The sequence below is a fragment of the Eurosta solidaginis genome, chromosome 4, assembly GCF_040869045.1.
Source record: "Eurosta solidaginis isolate ZX-2024a chromosome 4, ASM4086904v1, whole genome shotgun sequence".
Lineage (NCBI taxonomy): Eukaryota > Metazoa > Arthropoda > Insecta > Diptera > Tephritidae > Eurosta > Eurosta solidaginis.
This window is the reverse complement of record NC_090322.1, coordinates 148,536,781-148,543,592: the sequence shown is the minus strand read 5'-3', so window position 1 is coordinate 148,543,592 and position 6,812 is coordinate 148,536,781. Positions and strand designations below refer to the sequence as shown.

General features: G+C 34.1%; 1 pseudogene; it reads left to right on the top strand.

Annotated features, from left to right (window-relative positions):
• Positions 1 to 1,205: 1,205 nt before the first annotated feature.
• On the top strand, positions 1,206 to 5,207 carry LOC137248235 (uncharacterized; annotated as a pseudogene).
• Positions 5,208 to 6,812: the final 1,605 nt, after the last annotated feature.

The window sequence follows — 6,812 nt, the reverse complement described above, 5'->3', positions numbered from 1 at the left end:
TATGACCACATGCGACCTTCTAGGCCACATGCGATCCCTAGATCCATGAGGAGCTCGGGGTCGCCAGAGCCTCGGCTGTTAATGAAACAGTATTCGCCACGGATAAGAGAGGTTGACAATTGGGTTTGGAGAAGCTATGTATTGCGCTGGCAACCTGAAAGGGTTGCGATACACAACCCCTTTAATCTATTTGGCATTTTAGTCACCTCTTACGACAGGCATACCTACCGCGGGTATATTCTAACCCCCTAACCCGCTGGGGGACTTTCCGGAGTGCTATCGGTTATTTGTCGGTATGATAACGACGAGTTATTGGCTTGTTATCGTTTTGTTATCTACGAACAATCGGTTTCTTATAGGCAAGTTATCGGTTTGCCATCGATTTGTTATCGGCGGTATGTTATAGTTGAAACCCGGTAATTAGTCATAACCATTATTATCGATAGCAAATCCATATCAAATCTATAAATCGTCAAATACATACTAATATCAGCCATCCAAAATATAAATAATTTTGAAAAGCGATGCTATTTTATTTCCTCCATTCAACTAAGGCTAAGTTAGGGATAAATTGGATAGGTTGATTGAGATGAGAGGAATCGGTATGGTCAGACATAAGTATTTTTGACGCTTCCGACTCTGAATCTGCTGGATAATCCTACCACAGAAATACCACTACCAAAGCATTAGATTTCTCCCCCAACCTCAACGGTAGCTATACGGTGTAAAAACTGCGCTGTAGGAGGGTTGAACAACCCTGTCTTCGTAATCGTAGTAAAGTTTTATGCTTCTATGAAGAATAGAAAAATATGTAAAATCAAGCGATTATCTTTTATAAGTTCCTGACAACATGTTGTACTTAATGTGAATTGGAAGTTAAACAGATATGGTCGATAAAACAAATAAAGTAATTTTTAAGTTTATATGTAATAATGTATTAACTATAAGAGTGGGATTTCATGCAACTTTGCCATTACCGTTAGTCTCGATGCTCAAGCTGCCACAATAAGCATTGTTCTTATAAGTTGTTTGCCTTTTGTCATACTATTTACTAATCTTTTTCTTTAAATACATCTTTTACTCCTTTAAAAAATATCCTTTTGTCTATTTTATTTTCTATTAGTTTATCTCCATTTACAATGACAAACTAAATGGGAAATTTGAACTGTGAGCGACAAGTGCAAACAATACAACAGTAGCAACATCACAAACAGCGGCAGTAAGAAGAGCAATGACAACAAATAAAATTTCATTGAAATTTGAAACAATTTATATACAACAAAATACAAATAAGAAAGGACGTAAGTAGCATAGATTAGATTGATACGAATCTTTTGTTTACGGTCTCATATTTTCGCTCTCGCGAGGGATTTATCTTCTAGTTGTTACTGGCAGCAATCACAGATAAATCCCTCTGAACAGCTGAAATGCAAAAAAGCGGGAACCAGAGCAAAAAAACGCGCCAAAATAATTGTCAAATATTTTGGATTTTGTGATACTGATTGAATTGATGATCCTTCGAAGTTTTTTCAATATAATTAATTAAATACCGAATTATATCAGGTAATTATAGTAATTTTGCGTTAAATAAAGTGTAGTTTACTGTTATTACATGAAAGTTTTGTGTTTATGTGGTAAATAGGAAAATGCCGAACAAACGAAAATGCGTCATTGGATGTGGGGACGGCAGCATTTCTTTAAGTTTCCCAATTGGGAGAAGGATCAAGAGAGGTAAGTTGAAGTGAAAATTAATTTTAAAAGCAGAAGTGGTGAATTTCCGTCAAAATAATCAGTTAAAGCTTTAATTATATACAACATTTAATATTACTGTGTTGCATGCATGGTGTTGCTAGATCTAAAGTAGCCAGAGTACCGAGTACATTTTTATTGCATTTTGTATAGAAACTAATTTCAAATTAGTATTTTAAATAATATGTGCATTTATTTCTTTGCGTCGAGTATATTAGTCAATTGAATATACCAAAATTGCAATTAATGTATATATTATATGAAGATATTCGGTGCCTAAGTATTTTTATGAAATATCTCGTACCTACTAAGTAGAAATTTTGTATTTTTAGTCCTCATCTTCTTTTTCTCAATAGAGTGTAGAAAATATTAGAAATTTCAAAAAGATGAATCTAACTTCGGTGTTTTGAAACCCGGTACATGAGAGGGTTCATATTGTATTTTGCATGAAGATAAGATTAAAGTAAGTAGTATTCAGTATTCTGCATGTCTATTTCATACCATTGGTTGTAAGTCAGTGCAGTAGCAAATCGAAAAATAAGATTCGACATAATAAAAATAAATACTTCCTTTTAACAATACGACAATAAAATTTATTAAAAAAAAAATAATAATAATGCTGTTAGGTTTGCTAACAAAAAATAACTATTAGGGTATTCTCTCTCTGAAAACCATAGAGTGAGATTATTGCACTAATATTTAGAACAGGAAATTTTTTACGGTTTCGGTTTTCGCTTTAATAATTTCTGTAGATGTTTGCTTTGGATGAATTGCTTGGGTGTGGGACATACCAAAACAAAGAATCTCTTCGTATGTGATCGGCACTTCTCCAAAAAAATTAAGATGGTCCGGAAATTATTTCCAGAAGCTGTTCCGGACCAAAATCTGCCAACAAATGTGCCTAATCCCAGTGCTTTGTCTGAAAATATAGATCCTAATTCTGTTGTCGAGTTAGGAACTGAGGACTTTGATCCACTTGTCGATAGTTCACAATTATTTAATGAAGCAAGCAACTTATATTTACTTGCTGCCATGGCAGAAGAAAGCCAGGAGGAAATAGATTTATTGGACACCAAAATAAAGCTTGATAAAGATTATTTAGCAATAGAGCCAATGGTTGTACAGAGGGGAAGTCAAACAAATTTAAGCTTAACCTCTGGAGCAGACAGAGAAAAGAGACTTGAAGAAAAGGATAGGAATATCATATATTTAAAGTACCAATTAGCAGAGATGGCCACCAATGTATACAATTTGAAAAAAGAATTAGCGGATTTGGAGGAGGGTTTCGATTCCGTCCGTAACTTGTATAGCAATCTTCCTCCGGCTATATGTTCAGTGGTACAAAATTCCTTTAAAAATGACAGTCGCAACCCAAAAGGGCGTAGATACGACAGATATTTCAAAACATTGGCTTTAAGTGTATTTTTATTTCCCCATTAGCTTATAGGCACCTTAAGCCTCTCCTCAGGTTTCCAACAGAAAGAAATTTAGAAGAGTTCGTTTCGGAATGGCCACGGGATCCAGGCTGTAGTAATAGTACCCTTAAATGTTTAGAATTAAGAGTCCGTGGCTTTACTCAGAACCAAAAGTTCGTGTCAATTTTGTGCAATGAAATGGCACTAAAGAGCAACATGCAATATCTTCCCAAATTTGATAAAATTGTAGGTTTAGAGGACTATGGCGATTAGAATCGCACCAGTCGAATAGGTAATAGCGCATTTGCTCTTATGGTCCAAGGTATTGGCGGAGAGCCTTAGTCTCATCCTTTAGCTTATTTTATTGTTCATAACTCTGTTGCCAAGAAATACATTTTTGAGCCCATCACCCAACTGCAAAATATCGGTTTAATACCTTGCCATTTTGTTAGTGATCAGGCATCAAATTTTAAACATTTATCTAATGCCTTAGGTGTCTCTGAAGAACGTCCCTATTTTCAAGTAAATGGCAAGGATATATATTTCTTCAGCGACTGTTCCCACTTATTAAAAAATACGCGGAATTGTCTACAAAATTCCAAAAATCGGATAAGTCTAGCCCTATAAATTGGTCCGATATTGTTCACTTTTATGGTAAAGACTCCCATAACCCTATTCTTTGTGCCCTAAAACTGACGGATGCACACATTAATCCCAACAATTTTCAAAAATCAGCATTTAGCAAGCTGGCCAGGTTTTCAGCGACACAGTTGCTTCTGGCATGTTTTCCATGTATAGCTCCGGTAGTTTGGCTTCCCCCTCTACAAGCTTTTTCAACACCGCGGAATATCTTTTATTTATAAATAAATTATTTGATATTTTCAACAGTAGAAATTGTGATGCTATTTTGCCTTGGAAAAAAGTTTTCTCGGCCAGCCCCGAACAAATTGAATTTTTACGTGAAGCCGTAGGTCTCTTAAAAACCATCAAAGTTTTAGATGAAAATGAGACGGACATAACCAATAAGTTTAGGTATATGAAGGGTTGGATAATAAATATTAGTAGCTTGCTCCGACTGTAGCGATTTTTAACACAATCAGATTTCACTTATCTACAGACTAGACGTCTTTGTCAAGACAGCTTGGAAAACTATTTTGGCCAAATAAGATGAGGAGGTGGCAGAAGTGTTCGTATAACACCTTACATGTTTTGCAATTTATTGAAAAAGTCTTGGGGTTTGCGATACACAAATGTAGTCATTCGTGGTAACTGTGAGACCGTTTCACAACATGAAACTTTTTCTCCTGAACAGCTCCATAATATAATGCAAAGTGTGTGCAATGACAATATAGTTCAGGATTTGTCATGGCAGGAGTTTCAAGGCCTTCCCCGACCAGAGCATGAATTTCACAGGTTAAGAGTTCAAGAGCACTCTGATATAGAAGATTTGGAAGTAGAGTTCCTTAAATCAAATGCCCTTGCCTACTTCTGCGGCTATCTCTATTTGAAAATTTTCAAAACGCATACGTGCTCCCAACCCTTACAGTTTTTAGATGGAAATTACGCTTCATAAGATTTATTTTTCATTCAGCAAAGGCAAATCGATAGATGTAATTTAGTTAAGCCACCGCAAGAATTCATGGACTACATTAAAGAGCTAGAAAGTATGTTTCTTAGGGAATTTGATTCGGTTTACCACAGAATTGGTGTAGGCCAACTTTTATTTGATAAAATGAAACATGTCCGACCCTATCTCTTCTGTGTAAATTGTAAAAGCGACATAGTTTTAGGTTTATTTGTTCGGATTAGCATTTTCTTCCATCTAAAATTTTTTAATAGAGATCTAAGCATCCCAGATTTTAAAAACAAAATATTGTGTGTTTCGCACTTGTAGATTTTTTTTCGGCAAATAGTATCAAAATTGTATTTCCAAGATTCGATTTAAAATTTCCGAGAACTATTATCCTTTTAGCTTTCAGTAGTTTACAGTTTTTGTTTAAGCACTGGGGTAAGATTTGGCAAAAATCTTTGTAAATATGTAAATAAAACTTATACTTTTAAGTTATTTCATGTGAATGAATTCTGTGATATTTTATGCTGTTTATTTAAATTTTATTTTATTTATTACAATTCATTAAATTGTTTTTATTTTATAACTTGATTTTATTTTTGTTTGCATTATTTTGTATAATTTTATGTATATATTAAATTTTCTGTTTGGTTTGTTACTATAATTCTAATAAATCTTTGTATTTTTCTTATATTTATCTATTTATTTACTTTTCTACTTACATTATTCAAAACTAAGGCATACAAAATTTTTTTATTACGATATCCGTTGAATTCTATAAGGAACTACAAAATCCCCAAAATTTATCAAAAAATCCCCAATTTTACTTTCCTTGTGGCACCAATCACCAATGTAATAAAAAATGTGGATTTTGACAGCATTCTCTCGAAACAAATAGGTGCAAATCCATTCATCTATGGTAAGAAGCTAGACCGACCCAAAAATTCGGGGAGAAAGATATTACTCCCAAATAGCAAAAAGCTTTGAAAAACCTTTTGTGACGTATCTTTAGAACTGAGTTGAGGACCTTTGATTGAGTAGGCCAGCGGCTACTTTAAACGAAATTAAAAACAAGTAAGGAAGCCTAAGTTCGGGTGAAACCGAAAATTACATACCCAGCTGTACACTTGAAATACTGTTGTTGTTTGTTTTGTGTGTTTAGTAGTGTTACAAATCTGCGCAATAATACATATACATATGGTTCTATTCTGAACTAATTTTTCTTCGAGTTATGGCTCCAGAAACATAGAAAATTGCTTTGAAGCTTCTCCTATTTATTGTTATAAATCCACTTGGGAAATGAAATACCATTGATATAAAGCTCTTTTTTGCAAAGATGTAGCTTATTTTATTCCTCCACGACCATTTTTAAAATATTTTATATAAAAGTAGCCGTGGTCCTTAACCAATTTCGTTAATTTTTCTTCAAAGCATTCCGTATAGTAAAGGCAACCTCTCTGCCGAATTTTGTTACGATGGGTTTAACGATTTTTGATTTATGATTAATAGTATTTGTAAAATTGATTTTATCACAAGTGGGCGGTGCCACGCCCATTTTAAATTTTTTTTTTTTTAATTTTTATCAAGAATCTCAATATCAGTCCACACTTCAAATTTCAACATTCTAGGTTATTATTTACTAAATAATCAGGATTTTGTGTTTTCCAAAATGTTATATATATATAAAAAGTGGGCGTGGTTATCATCCGATTTCGCTCATTTTCAATACCAATCAATTCTGGGTCCAGATATGCTCGTGTACCAAATTTGGTGAGGATATCTCAATATTTACTCAAGTTATCGTGATAACAGACAGACGGACGGGCGGACGCGCATGGCTCAATCAAATTTTGTTTCGATACTATTGATTTTGATATATGGTCTATATCTCTTTCGATTAGTTTATAACTGTACAACCAACTGTTATCCAATTAAAGCTATAATAGCATGTGTACAAGTACAGCTGGGTTTAAAAAAGTGCTCCCATCCCTGCCCCATTTGCTGCGCGCATGAACACATTCGTATACAACTTTATCAACGTTTTATTTTACGAATGCCTCACCTTTTACTACATTGTG